Below are 17,974 nucleotides of genomic sequence, written 5' to 3'. Positions count from 1 at the left end.
GATCAGTGGCCTCAGTGGATGCAGGACTCTGCTGTACCCTGCAGGATGGAGCCTGTATAAGTGTTTAGTGTGTGGTGAGCGTCTCTATTAGGTTATAGGCCAGACACTATGTACCACACTTTTAAGTGCAGATGGATAAGGCCGATATAGGGTGCCAGTCACACAGATAATACTACGCAGCCGCCCTTCCATGAACCATCGGTGTGAGTGGTTGTTTCATCTATTTTGCACCTGTGCTGCCTCCGCCTTTATCATGGGGACTGTTGTGTCCTGCAGTGTATTTGATATTGTGTCTGTCACGATTCCTCCGCTCAGTGTGTCTTAGACGCAGTGACAGACAGCTCAGTCATCTAATCTAGTGCAGGGACGTGCTGAGCTGTCGGTACTTTGATTGACAGCTCAGCACGTCCAATCTGAGACTGGGAGGTGCTGAGTTTCCTTCAGGTGTTCCCTGTTCCTAGTGATTACCCAGCTACTTAGCTGAGCTGTAAGTCCCCGATAGCTGCCGGTCGTAGCTTTCAGCTCTATGTGGTTTGTTCCCGCTGTGCTTTATGCTCTGAATTCAGACATTCTGATCTTCTTTTGCCGGACCCTGGCTTTCCCTATTGACTACCAGTTTGTATTACCCCTTTTGCCTTGACACACGCTGACCTTGGAATTCTGACTCTGGACTGTGACCTGACTAGGTCTTTGTCTCTTCCCTCTTTTTATAATGTACCAACCTGGCTATTGACCTCAAACTCCTTGACTATCCTGACTCACGGCTTGTCCGTGAGAAGTGATTCAGGGTCACAGCATCTTGGTTTTGGTAAATATGGCCGCCTTTTTTCCGTGAGGTTTTTTGAATATGTGGTGGGAGAAAAAATAAATATTTCTAATACTGTGGGCTCTACTGGTATCACGTGCTGAGCGTCTCTGCTCTATGAGGACTGATGAAAGCTCGGTCTGAACTGTGTCCTATAGATCAGGGTTCCCCAACTCCAGTCCTCAAGGCCCACCAACAGGTCATGTTTTCAGGATTTCCTTAGTATTGCACAGCTGATAATTCCATCATCAGCACAGGCAATAGTTACATCACCTGTGCAATACTAAGGAAATCCTGAAAACATGACCTGTTGTTGGGCCTTGAGGACTGGAGTTGGGGAACCCTGCTATAGATTACAGCAAAGAGGATAAAAACAACCTCGTTACGGGTCATTCACATGTCCAAGTGAGACTACAATGCATGGGCTGGCCGCGAGTCTCCTGACCGGAGTGGGATGACAGCCTCATATATTTATATAATTGTGAGGTAAAAAATGAGAAAAGAAGCTTTATGGTGGGCGCTGTCATGCTGAAGACAAAGATGAGAAGGTGTAGAAAAACAAAAAACATATTAAAAGATAGCAATGTGTTACAAAATCGATCTGACATCTTCCTAGGGCCATCATAAAGCCTTTTTTCCTCATTTTTTGCCTCCTTCTGTTGACTTCAACAGTGGGGAAGCAGTCTATACGAGGAATACCATTGTGCTACTTCTCTCAGCACAGTTGTGCCTGACCGGCTCAACTCCACCAGGTGGGAAGATTCCATCGACCCTTCCCTGTTTCTTATCACCAGGACTTCATCATGGAGCTGCATATACTTCTATGAAGCCGTCATGCTCAGGTCAGGAGACCCACGGCCAGTCCATACATTGCACAGACATATAAATGAGCCCTTAGTATTGTTGAGCACAATAACTGTGGAGGGGAATAAAGTTGTGCATCATTATTGTCTATGGCAATTGGGGGAGGGGGGTGTATTACTATTACCGCAGGGCTGCCCTGGGCAGGGGGGAATCTGTGTTGGCTCCCTCACAAGTGCTGACCCTCTGTGTGGTTACATATACTGTAAGCCTGTCTATATGTGGGTGTACGTATGGATAAGGTCTCTCTACTTCAAAAAAAGATATAACTTTGTCAATTACATGCTTTATAAGGAACAATCAATTTTTTTAAAGGAAAAACCAATGATGTGGATATACGTATTGTGTCTTATGATGTAAGAAATCACAGGTTATGCAGACATAATGTTTTCATATGTTTGTCATTAAACTCATCTCCTCTCGATCATATATATATTATATATTAAAAACAATAAACACTTAAATCCTTCTCCTTCCTCAAATTCAGAATTTTATTTTAACCACTAAATAATAAATTCTTCTTAATTTTGGTATCGCACCGACCGGGAGGATGACATCGCCGCTCATTCACACCGGACATTTAATGATGTTTTTTTTTCTTTTTTTTCAGTGCATTTTAAAGTGAATTTAGTTCTAAAGCACAAAAATTTTAAATCGCCTGATGCCAAGGGGTTAAATATTCCTAAAAATGGATGAAAACATCATTATGTGGCACCCCAGGGGTCTGGTTGCCACAGTAATAGAAATATTACTGAGAGCAAGTGGGAGGTTTCTCTGGTCAGGAGCCCTCAAACATGCAACACCGCCCGCCCAGACCTGGGAGGGGAGGAATCAGCCCTTATAAACTGGGTCTGGGGCGGGATTAGTTAGTCAGAGCCTGGAGACAGTTCCAGACACAGGGAGAGTTACAGCAGGAGCTCTGTAGGAGCAGTAGCTGAAGACCAGGGGCTGGAGCTGAGCAGAGATATAGCTCGCCCTGGCATTAGAACCTAATAACCGGACACCGGAGTCCGAGGCTGTGGGGACGGATATCCACCCAGCAGCAGAAACCAGCCGGCAGGGGATTCCAGGTCCTCTGGCCATAGAAGCCCGGAGGCTCAGTCACAAGGAAGGGACCAGCACCGCCATCCAGGAGCGGAGGCTAACAGAAGGCCCCAAGTCACCAGCCATACGGGTGAGCACCACACGGTATACTCAGGGACATGGGCTACTTCAACCCGCTTACGGCAAGGTAGCCAGAAAGAGTGCAGATAGATGGGGAGGCCTACAACTCCACCTGGCCAGGGGAACTCCTGTTTGCTCGCAGACTGACCAGGCCCCTTATGCTAGCCAGTACTCCCGGGAGGGTCTGCCTTAATATCACCAGTAAAGACCCTGAACTGCACTGCAAAGACTCTGAGTCGTTCCTGCTTCAGCGCCGCACCAGCACTACTAGTACTGGGACTCCCGTGCACCATCACCCTCACCATCAACTACAGTGCCCTGGGGCTTCACTCTTCTCGTGGGGAGTCACACTACCTAAGCTGCATATACCATCAGCCCCAGCGGTCTGCCTTGCAGCGGCGGTCCGCACTGACCGCACTCCACGGGTGGCGTAGTCGGACATTAAACCACAAAAAAAAACACAAAATACCGCCATTGGCCTGACCACCCTGAGCCACGGGACCGGGTCACCGCCATGGACCCTACAACCCCCAGAAGCCCGGTTCCGGGTACCCCTCGGCCCAGGGGACGAGTCATTTACACAGATTGCGAAGGCGGCAAATGTGAACAGGTGTGAAGAAAGACTAAGGAGAGAGTGAGGCCTGATGGGGACAGTGATAATAATTTGTGTACAGCGCTACGGAGTATGGAGGCGACATAGAAGGAAGAGGAAGAAATAATAGAGCCTAATGGGAAATCTCCACATACCTCGACCTGCAGAGCCGCCACCACATATATGGCTGTGATGAGGTCACAGGAGGGGAGGAGTCGGGGTCACATGATCAGGGGCCCCAGTGGATGCAGGACTCTGCTGTGCTGGTTGTCATGGTGCTGGATGAGCTGAAGTTTATGTGTGGGGTCAGGAGGGGTTTACAGTGTGGATGTAGCAGAGCCGCGTGTGTACGAGGTGTACGGAGCAGAGCTGTGTGTGTACGAGGTGTACGGAGTAGAGCAGCGTGTGTACGAGGTGTACGGAGCAGAGCAGCGTGTGTACGAGGTGTACGGAGCAGAGCAGCGTGTGTACGAGGTGTACGGAGCAGAGCCGTGTGTGTACGAGGTGTACGGAGCTGAGCCGCGTGTGTACGAGGTGTATGGAGCTGAGAAGCGTGTGTACGAGGTGTACGGAGCGGAGCCGCGAATGTACGAGGTGTACGGAGTGGAGCCGCGTGTGTACGAGGTGTATGGAGCGGAGCCGCGTGTGTACGAGGTGTACGGAGCGGAGCCGCACGTGTACGAGGTATACGGAGCGGAGCCGCGCGTGTACGAGGCGTACGGAGCGGAGCCGCGCGTATACGATGCGTACGGAGCGGAGCCGCGTGTGTACGAGGCATATGGAGCGGAGCCGCGTGTGTACGAGGCGTACGGAGCGGAGCAGCGAGTGTACGCGGCGTACCGAGCGTAGCAGCATGTGTACTAGGCGTTCCAAGCAGAGCCATGTGTGTACGAGGCGTACGGAGCGGAGCAGCGCGTATAAGAGGCGTACGGAGCAGAGCCGTGTGTGTTTGGCAGTCCTCGCCAGGGCTGTGGAGTCGGAGCACATTTTGGTGGAGTCGGAGTTGAAATTGGTATAAAATGGACCGACTCCGACTCCTAAAATACACTGCTCAAAAAAATAAAGGGGACACTTAAACAACAGAATATAACTACAAGTAAATCAGACTTCGGTGAAATCAAACTGTCCACTTAGGAAGCAACACTGATTGACAATCAATTTCTCATGCTGTTGTGCAAATGGAATAGACAATAGATGGAAATTATTGGCAATTATCAAGACACCCTCAATAAAGGAGTGGTTCTGCAGGTGGGGACCACAGACCACATCTCAGTACCAATGCTTTCTGGCTGATGTTTTGGTCACTTTTGAATGTTGGTTGTGCTTTCACACTCGTGGTAGCATGAGACGGACTCTACAACCCATAGAAGTTGCTCAGGTAGTGCAGCTCATCCAGGATGTCACATCAATGCGAGCTGTGGTAAAAAGGTTTGCTGTGTCTGTCAGCGTAGTGTCCAGAGGCAGGAGACACTACCAGGAGACGTGGAGGGGGCTGTAGGACAAAAACCCAGCAGCAGGACCGCTACCTCCGCCATTATGCAAGGAGGAACAGGAGGAGCAATGCCAGAGCCCTGCAAAATGACTTCCAGCAGGCCACAAATGTGCATATTTCTGCACAAACGGTTAGAAACCGACTCCATGAGGGTGGTATGAGGGCCCGACGTCCACAGATGGGGGTTGTGCTCACAGCCCAACACCGTGCAGGACGCTTGCCATTTGCCACAACACTAGGATTGGCAAAGTCGCCACTGGTGCCCTAAGCTCTTCACAGATGAAAGCAGGTTCACACTGAGCACGTGACAGACGTGACAGCGTCTGGAGACCCCGTGAAGAGCAATCTGCTGCCTGCAACATCCTTTAGCATGACCGGTTTGGCAGTGGGTCAGTAATGGTGTGGGGTGGCATTTCTTTGGAGGGCCGCACAGCCCTCCATGTGCTCAGCAGAGGTAGCCTGACTGCCATTACGTACCGAGATGAGATCCTCAGACCCCTTTTGAGACCATATGCTGGTGTGGTTGGCCCTGGGTTCCTTCTAATGCAGGACAATGCCAGACCTCATGTGGCTGGAGTGTGTCAGCAGTTCCTGCAAGATGAAGTCATTGAAGCTATGGACTGGCACGCCCGTTCCACAGACCTGAATCCGATTGAGCACATCTGGGACATCATGTCTCGTCCCATCCACCAACGTCACGTTGCACCATAGACTGTCCAGGAGTTGGCGGATGCTTTAGTCCAGGTCTGGGAGGAGATCCCACAGGAGACCATCCGCAACCTCATCAGGAGCATGCCCAGGTGTTGTAGGGAGGTCATACAGGCACGTGGAGGCCACACACAATACTGAGCCTCATTTTGACTTGTTTTAAGGACATTACATCAAAGTTTGATCAGCCTGTAGTGTGTTTTTCCACATTCATTTTGGGGGTGACTCCAAATCCAGGCCTCCATTGGTTAATAAATGTGATTTCCATTGATGATTTTTGTGTGACTTTCAGCACATTCAACTTTGTACAGAACAAAGTATTCAATGAGAATATTTCATTCATTCAGATCTAGGATGTGTTATTTGAGTGTTACCTTTATTTTTTTTAGCAGTGTATATAATAAGTTGGGTACAGTAATTCATTGCAGTTTGTGAGAAATATTTTTATATAAGAATTTGGGAAAGTTATGAAATGTCTTATAAATGCCTGTCCTATTCCTGATCTAAGGGTCTAGACTTTTAGCTGAAAAAATGTGTCCTACCGTAAATTTATCACTTAAACATGAGCCATGTATGAGGGAGTCGTGGAGTCGGTGTCATGGAAATTGATTAGTCGGAGTCGAAGGTTTGGCTTACCGACTCCACAGCCCTGGTCCTCGCTTGTGGGGGCCAATAGCAAAGCCCCCGAGGTGTGAACAACATACAACCCCCTAAAGTGACCCCATTTTGGACACTGTACCCATCAGGGAAGTCATCTGAGGGTGTGCTGTTCAGCTCTTTGTTTAAAAAGACTTTCAGCCATTTTGGGCATTACCTAATGATTATTGTATTGTTGTGCTTTGCTGCCATCTACTGGCCATTGTTATAACATGTATTATTCCTGTGTTTTACCCACAACACCTTTCGGTCTGTAACTCCTCCTACCTCCTGCTCCTCACTTCCTTCTTCTTCACATCCATCTTGACTACACATGCTGCAGGACTGGAGAAAGGATTCTCTTGTTACCACTTTACCTAGCGCTTCTAATACCTACAATTCCTAATCTTTCCTCATCCTTCACTTTCCCTCATCTCACCTCATCAAGAACTGTAAATAAATCTGCTGAATTCATCACTGCATCATCATTCTGGATTACCACGTGCAGGTCATGAGGAACAGAACCGCAGATCAGTGAGTTGACGCTATCTGCCATTGCTTATACAGAGATCTGTGTCACATCCCTGAGACACATCTCGCCCCACGTACATCGGTGGCAGAATAGTAACAAGACACCTAAGTCTTCAGTATCTGTGTGCATATGCATGTCTGCTAGCAAGTCTACCATCTTAGCTAAAGCATGTCTACAAAAGGCACAGTGGATCCATCTGTGGAGAAGCACATCATGTTCCTGACACCACAGATGCTCCAGGAGCAGAGTCCACACTTACTGCAGAGCAGGATGTACGACCACAACGAGTAACCAAGCCAACACAAAAGGTCATAGAGAACCTGGAGACAACCAGAGATGAGCTCCATGATAACATAGATTATTTACGGGGCAGAGTTGAGCACTATTTAGCAGCTCTTCCATGTGCTAACAATGACGCAGCAGATTTAACCGCCAAATTGAAGAGTTTATCTGCCGCCTATGATCGCTACCAGAGACTGTCTGTTAAGTACATTGCATTCCCGAGTAACTGTGATATGGATGATGCCCCAGCAGAGCTGAAATGGAGACTCTTCTCCAAGAAAAGACCGTATTAGTGTGAGATGCCCAGGATAAGGCAGAACTCCGCATCGCACACCTCCAAGAGGTTAGATCACATCGTACAGCCTTGACCAAAATCACATCTCGGTCTTCCAGATCATCTCAGTCCAGGAAGTCAACATTGTCTGACAAGATACTGGAAATACGTGCATCTGCAGAGGAAGCTAGAGTAAGAAGCTCCTTTGCTAGGAAGGAGGCTGAAGTAGAAGCCCAATTGAAAAAGCAGGAAGCTGAGATGGAAACTCAATTAAAAATACGCCAAGCAGAAAGGGAAGAAGCAGCAGCCCTCGCTAAACTGAAGGTCCTTGAACAAGCACTAGTTCAAGATGCTAATATGGACTGCTTTATTCCAGGAGAAATGGAGGACCCAGCTGATCGCACTACAGACTATGTGCTAAAACATTTACCATCTGTACCAATGCCACCTCCAATCCACCACACGGATGCACCCGTAAGCCAAGAAATGTTGCCACCTACTGCCGACAAGGTAACTTCCAGCACTATCCCACAATTTAGGCCGCAGCCAGCAGATCCTATAGAGACTAAACCACAACTTAACCCTCATGCCACATCATTCCGTCCTGACCTGTCTCAGTCATATAAGCCAGAGAATTTACATTCCCCAGGGATACCACAAGTTAATCCTGCAACTATGACTGGGAGGTCGGACATGTCTGAATTCGCCAGATATATGATTCGCAGGTAGTTAATAAACATCAGTCTCTCAAAGTTTGATGATTGTGCCGAAAATTATAGAGCCTGGAAATCAACCTTTCAAGCAGTAATCCAAGACCTTAATCTCACCGGCAAGGAACAACTTGATTTGCTTGTCAACTGGTTAGGCCCTGAATCAGCGGAGCGCATCGAGACAATAAGGGTAGTTCATGAGGACTATTCAGATGCAGGTCTTATTGCAGCATAGGAGAGACTGGAGCAAACCCACGGCAGCTCAGAAGCCATAGAGTATGCCTTATTTAAGAAACTGCAAGCCTTCGCAAAAATAACTAACAAGGACAATCGAAAACTTCAAGACCTGAGTGACCTGCTAAAGGAAATAGAATTGGCAAAATTAGACCCACGTCTTTCAGGACTGAGCTACCTTGATACTGCTCATGGCGTGACTCCAGTAATTCTCAGGCTGTGTGCCCACTATGCGTTTTTCAAGCATTTATGCTGCGGAATTTCCGCGGCATAAACGCTTGGGAAACACTTGGTAATCCGCCCCCCATGGTCCCCCATGACAAGCCGCACTGGATTTTTCCGCAGCGTTTATGCTGCGCTCAAAATTCTGCAGCATGTCCATTAATTTTGTGAACACGCAGCATAATCGCCGCCATTGACTTGCATTGGACCGCGTCATATCCGCATCACTGCATCTCCACAAGCGGATATCACATGGTTCAATGTGCGGATGGTACCCAGGTCTGGAGGAGAGGAGACTCTCATCCAGACCTGGGTACCATTGTACCTGGAAAAAAAAGAATAAAATAAAAAATAAAGATTATATTTACCTTCTGGCGGCCCCCGCAGCGCTTGTTCTCCTTTGTCAGCAAATCGCGAAGGACTGAAGGACCTGCGCTGACGTCATAGTCATGTGACGGCAGGTCTTTCAGTGTACGGCGATCTCCCAGCAGCCAGAACGGAGCGAAGCAAGACACCGGGGACTGTCAGAAGGTAAGTATAATATTTATTTTTTACCATTCTCTCAGGTCACACTATATAAATCCATGCCGGTTGCATGCATTTATATAGTGTGACCAAGTTGTCAAGCACTTTCCAAGTGATGCTAAAATCGCTTGGAAAGCGCTCGACACCCGCATGCGGAAATGCATGTGAAGAACGCTTCATTTCCGCTTGTCCCTGGCAGGAAAAACACATGTACAATCTGCATGCGTTTTTTTCTGCCAGGGAGATGCAGAAATGCTGCAGAAATTTTCTGCTTCATTTCTGCATCGTGGGCACATAGCCTCAAGTTGCCAAAATGCATGCAGGATAAATGGGCAGACCATGGCTCACGGTATAAAGGACAGCATAATGTGTCTTTTCCTCCCTTTTCATATTTTTCCAGGTTCGTCAGTGATCAAGCTTGGAAGAAGAATGATCCCAGCTTTGACTTCACTGAACCTACTCCACCAGCTTCATCATCATCATGATCTACAAGGTATGATAACAATATCACCAAACGTAAAGAGATAAGGAGCACAGTATCTGTGAGAAAGACTGACGTTCCCCTTACTGCACCCTCTTTTAACAAAACAAACGCTGTTGCTCCTAAAACTATCACCCACTTAAGGAATACCGTGGATTCAGGGCAAAGACTTTGCAGGAATGCAGAGATACTCTCAAGGAGCTAGGGATATGTTACAAGTGTTGCACCTCCTCAGACCACCTTGCTAAGGACTGTAAGGCTGTCATTAAGTGCACTGAATGCAGTAGTGACAAACACGTTACATCTATGCATCCCACACCAGCTCCACACAATTCACAATGCAGCACCCAATCCTGCTCAAAATCATGGCGGGGAGCCACAAGTTTCTGATCCAGCTGCAACTGCTGTTTCCTCCTCATATATGGAAGTATGTGGAGAAGGGACTGGTCCTAAATGCTGCGCTAAAGTATGTCTGGTCAAGGTCTATCCAGAAGGACAACCCGACAAGGCCTCTAAAATGTATGCCAAAATGTATGCCATAATAGATGAGCAAAGTAACAGGTCTCTAGCAAAGCCAAAACCCTTTGAGATCTTCAATATAAAAGGACAAACGGCTCCGTAACCCCTCATCACCTGTTCTGGTCATATTGAGACTTCTGGTAGGAGAGCCTCTGGGTACATTATCTCTTCAATCAAGGGGAACATGCACATACCCTTGCCAACTTTAATTGAATGTGACCAGATACCTGATAACATGGAAGAAATTCCCACGCTTCATCATCCCCACTTGAGGCACTTAACTAACGAAATTCCTCCTCTGGACACGAATGCTGATATTCTAATCCTACTGGGGAGAGACATTCTAAGGGTCCACAAAGTGCGCCAACAATGCAATGGCCCAGATGATGCTCCATACGCCCAAATACTTGATCTAGGCTTGGTAATCGTGGGCAATGTATGTCTGGATAAGAGTCACAAGGCATCCGAAGTCAACTCCTTTAAAACGTATGTACTTCAAAATGGTTGCACAAGTCACTTCAAACCATGCTCTCATCACTACGAGGTGAAAGAAAGGTTCTCTGACTTCATCCAAGAGCCTGACATCATTCCCACTCCCTATGGTGACGACTTAGGGAGAACAGTGTTTCACACAACACAAGATGACAACAAGGTCGCCTTATCCATAGAAGACAAGGAATTTATTAAAATAATGGACAGTGGATTCTTCAAGAACAAATCTGACCATTGGGTCGTTCCCTTACCCTTCAAGGGTACAAGGGCCATGCTTGCTAACAACCAAGAACAGGCCTTATCAAAGTTCACCTCACTGCAGAGAACATTGCGAAATAAGGCTGAAATGAAGGACCATTTTGTAGCATTGATGGAGAAGATATTTCGCAATGACCATGCAGAGCCAGCTCCACCCTTGCAAGCCAATGAAGAATGCTGGTATCTACCTTCCTTTGGAGCATACCATCCAAGAAAGCCTAAACAAATCAGAGTGGTGTTCGATTCAAGCGCCAAACTTGATGGTGTATCTCTGAACGATGTTCTCCTCACTGGTCTCAACCTGACTAATAACCTGGTGGGAGTGCTCATGAGATTCAGAAAAGAGCCAGTCGCCATTACTGCTGACATTGAACAAATGTTCCATTGTTTGATCGTGCGACAAGATCACAGAAATTATCTCTGTTTTCTATGGCACCGAGACAATGACACCAGCAAGGAAATAGTTGAATACTGCATGAAGGTGCACGTGTTTGGAAACAGTCCTCCTGCAGTTGCTACATACGGCCTACGTAGGACCGCCTCTGATGGTGAAGCAGAATTCGGGAAGGACGCCCAACAGTTTGTTGAAAAGGACTTCTACGTGGACATTGGTCTCAAATCCCTGCCCACAGCGGACGAAGACATAGATCTGCTCAAATGGACACAAGGTATGCTTTCTAAAGCTCATTTAAGATTGCATAAAATTGCCTCCAATAGTGCTGTTGTCATGAAGGCCTTTCACTCTAATGATCATGCTTCAGAATTCAGAGACTTGAATCTAGGTTCAGACAACCCACCAGTACAGAGAAGTCTGGGCTTGAGATGGAACTTACTAAAGGACTCCTTCAGTTTTCAGGTTAGTGGTACAGAAAAACCATTTACTAAGCGTGGAGTTCTGTCAGTGGTGAACAGTCTATATGATCCACTCAGGTTTGTTGCACCCCTGACTATACAAAGCAAGCTTCTGTTAAAGCAACTTTCAGAGTCTATTAAGGACTGGGAAGCACCACTCCCTGCTGCCAAACAACTAAAGTGGAAGTCATGGAGGGAATCTCTTTGCGCCTTGGATAAAATCCACATACCACGTTGTTACACTCCAGCATCTCTTGCTATGAGTCAAAGGAAAGAGATCCATATATTCTCTGATGCCTCTACTGAAGCTATTGCAGCTGTTGCCTATTTGAAGGTTATAGACTCTAACAATGAAGCCCATGTTGGATTTCTATTTGGAAAGGCTAAATTGGCTCCTAAACCCGAGCACACCATACCCAGACTTGAGCTCTGTGGGGCTGTACTAGCCATGGAGATTGCAGACTTCATACAGAGTGAACTAGCTTTTCACGTGGTTGACATAAGATTCTACACAGACAGCAAGGTTGTTCTGGGCTACATATACAACCAGAAAAAATGCTTCTATGTCAGTAACCACGTTGAAAGGATCAGGAAATCCCCTAAACCTGAGCAATGGCAGTATGTTCCAACCCATCTTAACCCTGCTGACCTTGCTACTAGGCCAGTGTTTGTTGGTGCCTTCGTAAACTCTTCTTGGTTAACAGGACCGGAGTTCCTTTGCGACCAGTGTGAAGAGACTGCCGTTGAAGACAACTTCAGTCTTCAGGATCCAGATGTTGACCCAGAGATCCGTCCTGATGTCAGCACCCTCATCACCAATTCCAAGGAAAAGGATGGCTTGGACTGTCGGCGATTTGATCGCTTCTCCAGATGGACAAGGCTTGTTCGTGTTATTGCAAGGTTAGTCCACATCGCACAATGCTACTGCAATAAGGACAGTAACGCTGAGTGTCGCAGTTGGCACATCTGTCATAAGCCTCTCTCTGCAGAAGACATTATTCTGAGTGAACTGTTTGTGATACATAATGTGCAGCAATGAAATGGAATGTATACTTAAAAAGCAAGATGTCCCTTAAAACAGCCCTATTGTCAACTTAAATCCCGTAATTGATAAGAAGGGTTTACTGAGAGTCGGTGGTCATTTAAACAAAGCCAAGTTGGAGGAGGCAGAAAAGAATCCTCTAATCATTCCTGGCCATCACCACTCTGCTAATATGACATTACCATGAAAAGGTCAAACATCAAGGCAGACACTTCACTGAAGGTGCCTTAAGAGTTGCAGGCCTCTGGATTGTGGGAGCAAAGAGACAAGTTTCCCATTTAATTCATCTTTGTGTTCAGTGTCGCAAGGCAAGAGGAAAACTGCAACAACAACAGATGTCTGATTTGCCTGCTGATAGGACAAGCACAGAGCCACCGTTTACCTATATTGGTTTGGACGTTTTTGGCCCGTGGGAAGTCACTGCATGTAGGACTAGAGGCGGACATGCACAAAGTAAATGTTGGGCAGTGTTGTTCACATGCATGAGTGTACGAGCAATACACATAGAAGTAATAGAATCAATGGATTCCTCCCAGTTTTATCAATGCCTTAAGACGATTCCTCGCCATACCAGGACCAGTCAAGCAAATAAGGTCTGATTGTGGAACAAGCTTTGTAGGTGCCTGTCGAGAACTACAATTAGATTCAACAGCAGTCCAGGATTTCTTGGCAAACAATGGCTTTTCGTGGGTCTTCAACCCTCTTCACGCTTCCCATATGGGCGGATCATGGGAAAGAATGATAGGCATCACTCGTTGGATACTGGAGTCTATGTTGATGGACTCAAACCTCTCGAGACTCAGTCAAGAGACCTTAACCACTTTCTTAGCAGAAGTATCTGCTATTGTAAACTCAAGACCACTTGTTCCCATATCTATGGATTCGGAATCTCCTGCTATTCTAACACCAGCAACTCTCCTCACTCAGAAACTTGGAACCCTTCCTAACCCACCTGAAGACTCTGTGTCCGGTAACAAATATTAGAGACGTTGGAAACACGTGCAACATCTGGCTGTTTCTGGAGTAGATGGAAGAGGGAGTACCTTAATCTTCTTCATGGACAGAGAAAATGGCAACAAGTTAAACCTAGCTCACAAGTAGGAGATTTTGTTCTCATGAGACCAGAAAGCAAAAAGAAACGCATGGCCTATGGGACTTATATCGAAAACCTTTTCAAGTGAAGATGGCAAGGTGTTCAAAGTGGAAGTAACAGTCAAGAAGCAAGGTGACCCCAAATCTTTCATTAGGCCTATATCAGAGGTCATCTTACTTATGTCAGTTGAGAATTAAGGACTATCCATTCAATCATAAGGAACTTTCCAAGAACTGTAACCACTGGATTACAATTGGGTTGGAGACAGTTTGGCCTAGTGCGGCTTGTCCAATCCGAAGATGGGCATCCTTTGGATTGCTTAAGTAACTGTTATAGACATTCGTCTACCTCGTTTGTTATTTGTTATTGTTGCTTTGCATGCATTGTTTGTCTTTCAGGTTGAGGTATCCCTCAGTACTTGAGGAAAACACCTCCACCTCAAGACATTTAATATAGTGAAATCCAGGGATTTCAGATAGGGAGTGTGCTGTCCAGCTCTTTGTTTGAAAAGACTTTCAGCCATTTTGAGCATTACCTAATGTTACATGATTATTGTATTGTTGTGCTTTGCTGCCATTTACTGGCCATTGTTATAACATGTATTATTCCTGTGTTTTACCCACAACACCTTTCGGTCTGTAACTCCTCCTATCTCCTGCTCAGCACTTCCTTCTTCTTCACATCCATCTTGACTACACATGCTGCAGGACTGGAGAAAGGATTCTCTTGTTACCACTTTACCTAGCAACTCTAATACCTACAATTCCTACCCTTTCCTCATCCTTCACTTTCCCTCATCTCACTTCATCAAGAACTGTAAATAAATCTGTTGAATTCATCACTGCATCATCATTCCGGATTACCACGTGCAGGTCATGAGGAACAGAATCGCAGGTCAGTGAGTTGACGCTATATGCCATTGCTTATACAGAGATCCGTGTCACATCCCTGAGACACATCTCGCCCCACGTACATCGGTGGCAGAATAGTGAGTATCATTAATAGTTTAGTTTCTGCATGTATTTTGTCAATCCAAGGTTGAGATGTGAGTGTCCAGAGAGAGAGGTCCTCTTCCAGTTTCATCCACTGCTTATTTTACATAAACCTAAATCAGTCCACTGTTCTCATAAGAATCGAAGATTGATGGGATTTTTTTTTAGATCTGGCAGATTAGTACCCCATTTTATTCTTTGGGACGACACAATATTTTAACACGTATCCTAGGCCTCGATGTTCCCCATACAAACTTGCTGTTAGAATTGTTGAGATGGGAGAAAAAGGTCTGAGGAACGCAGCACGGAACGGTCTGAAATATATAAAGAAGATCTGGTAAAATGCCAATTTTGATCACATTAAAACGTCCAAACCAGGACAAGGGTTTTAAGTTCTAATTAATTAGATTTTGAATCGTTTGTTCAAGGATGGGGGATATAATTTAAATGATACAGATCATCCAAGTTCACCGGAATTTGTATACCCAGGTACTTTCTAGCATCTTTCTGCCACTTAAAGGGAAAGTTAGAAATAAGTTATTGTGTCGGTTCAGCGTTAAAAGTTATGTTTATGGCTTCTGTTTTAGAGTAGTTGACTTTAAAATTGCTTACATGGCCGAATTCTTTTAAATCCTTTATTATAGAGGGAAATGAGATAAGTGGGTTTGAAACATAGAGCAACAAGTCATCTGCATGTAGAGCTAGTTTATAGATATGTGAGTCTATAGTAACTCCACTAGTATCTGGATTTTTACATAACGCTACCGTGAAATGTTCCATCACCAATGTGTATAGGAGAGGTGATAAGGGACACTCTTGCTTTGTCTCATTTTTAATAGAAAATGTGTCAGAATGAAGGCCGTTTACCATATTGCTTTAGGGTCAGCGTATAAGGATCGAATTTTAGACAAGAAAGAGCGCAACCCAATTTGTGGTAAGGTGCTCTTCAAGAAAGTCCAATGCACTGTGTCAAATGCTTTTTTAGCGTAGACAGAAACAAGGCACATTGGGATCCCCTCGGCTTTTGCATGTGAATTTAACAACAATGTTTTATCTACAGTATATTATCACGAGCTTCTCTAACCTTAACAAAACCAACCTGATCGTTGCTAAGAATTGAGGGTAGATAGTGGGAGAGCCATGTTGTAATTATTTTAGAAAATATTTTGACGTCTACATTAATGAATGATATTGGATGAATATTAGGGCAGGTATTTGGTCCTTTTCCAGGCTTTGATAAAACCATTATATAAGCTTCAAGTGATTGGGGGGTAAGGTCTTCTGAGATTTTATTGAACAATTTAGTTAAAAAGGTAATAACAGAGGTGCAAACATCTTATAAAATCTATTATTGAACCCATCTGGCCCAGGGCTCTTCCCGATAGGGAATGATTTATTGGCCTCTCCTATCTCTTGTTCAGTGAAAGCTTTGTCTAGTACCTCCTGCTCAGGGGTCTGTAAGGAAGGAACGGCAGTGTCCATAATATATTTATAAATTTTTGTTTCAAGAGTATTAGTGGTATTGTCCATGAATATTATATAGTGAGCTATAATAGCAATGAAATGCTTCAGCTATGTCAGTGGGGTTATGAATTTATAGCCGCGGTGCTCCTTTTATTTTGGATACGTATGTCCTTTGCATCCGTAGATGTAACCTTCTTGCCAATGAGAGACCACATTTATCTGTGAATTCGTATGAGTACCTTCACATGCGATCTTGATATTTTCTATACGTTTGATCTAGTAAAGACCTTCCCTCCTTTCTTTTTTTCAATCAGATCATTTTTATTTAACAAAAGAAAGACCAACATTTTGTTTTTGTCATATAAACTTTGTGACAAAAAAAATAATAAGAAAGAAAAACCAGTAAACAATACAAGAACCGGTTTACAATGATATAAATCCCAATATCGCTCTATAGTACAATGTTTTGGAATAGTAATTTTACATTTGTACATAAATATCTGAATACTTCCTGACGGCTTATTTTCACTATTGGGACATCAAAAGAAAAAGAATATATCTAAGAAGGGACAATTGTGTGGACTGAGACAATTAATATTTGCTGACACCTTAGATATAAGGATATACATTCCTGGTTTATTGCAGGGATATGTACAAATGATCCAGGGTAGTATTTCTGAAGCAATACCTGGAGTAATTAACCATTGTTCCCATATGTGTATGAATTTCTTGAGAGCGTTCCTTTTTATATAAGATCCACTTTCCAACCATAGAGTGTTATTTATCCTGGATCTTAGTTCTGTTATCGTTGGGGGAGAATTGTCTATCCAATGTAGTACTAACAACTTTTTGTCTTGGAATAATATTCCTGAGCTAGCTATTGCCATATGGGAGTCTGGATCTATGTCCTCTCCCAGGAGTCCTAGGATACAGATTTTAGGTTCCAACTGAAGTAATATCCCAAATACAGATAGTACAAGAGCGATCACCCCCGTCCAGTAGTCGCCAATATTCCCACATCATATGCATCAAGTGGGTAACATTTTAACCACATCTAGGACATGTGTCATCCGTTTGTATTTCAATTTTAAATAAAATACTTGCGGATCTATATACCCTATGAATGAGAAGAATTCGGGACAATCTTTGTGACTCTGACAATGAAAGTTTCGGTGTCAAAATCCAGTATTTCCCCCATTGCTCCTCAGATAAGGGACCCACATCCTCCTCCCATTTTGTCTTAACCATCAAAGGATATTTATCCAAATGTAACATAGTATCATAGTGAGATGTAGGTTTCCATGTAAGCAAGTGATGGCTTATTAAGGAAAAGTCTCTACGGCTATATGTATTGTGTAAAGGAGGATAATACGTACAATCCTTTAAGTCTGGATGTAGTATCCTCCATACATCGACCAGTTGGAAAGACCAGAGCAGGTTTAGCAAAGCTTTTGATTGTGATTTAGATTGGTGACACCAGCCCAGGGACGCGTCTAAACAAGGATCCAAGACAAAATTTAAGTCACCTCCAATGATGATAAGGTCCTTAGCAAAAAGTAAGTATTGACGGCCTGTCTTAATTTGGTCACAATTAGCGAGATAGCCGTTTACCAAAGTCAAAATTTTGGAGTAGATCGAGATCTTAAACACATACCTCCTCTCCGTGTCAGACAGTGTTTCTACAATAGTATGCAGCAGTGATCTGTGGCGGCCTATACTCAGCACCTTAGACTTCAAAACTGCA

Source organism: Phyllobates terribilis, unplaced genomic scaffold, assembly GCF_046119375.1.
Source record: "Phyllobates terribilis strain yellow unplaced genomic scaffold, ASM4611937v1 Scaffold_86__1_contigs__length_6382490, whole genome shotgun sequence".
NCBI classification, from domain to species: domain Eukaryota; kingdom Metazoa; phylum Chordata; class Amphibia; order Anura; family Dendrobatidae; genus Phyllobates; species Phyllobates terribilis.
The sequence above is the reverse complement of the archived record's forward strand: the minus strand, read 5'-3'. Positions refer to the sequence as shown.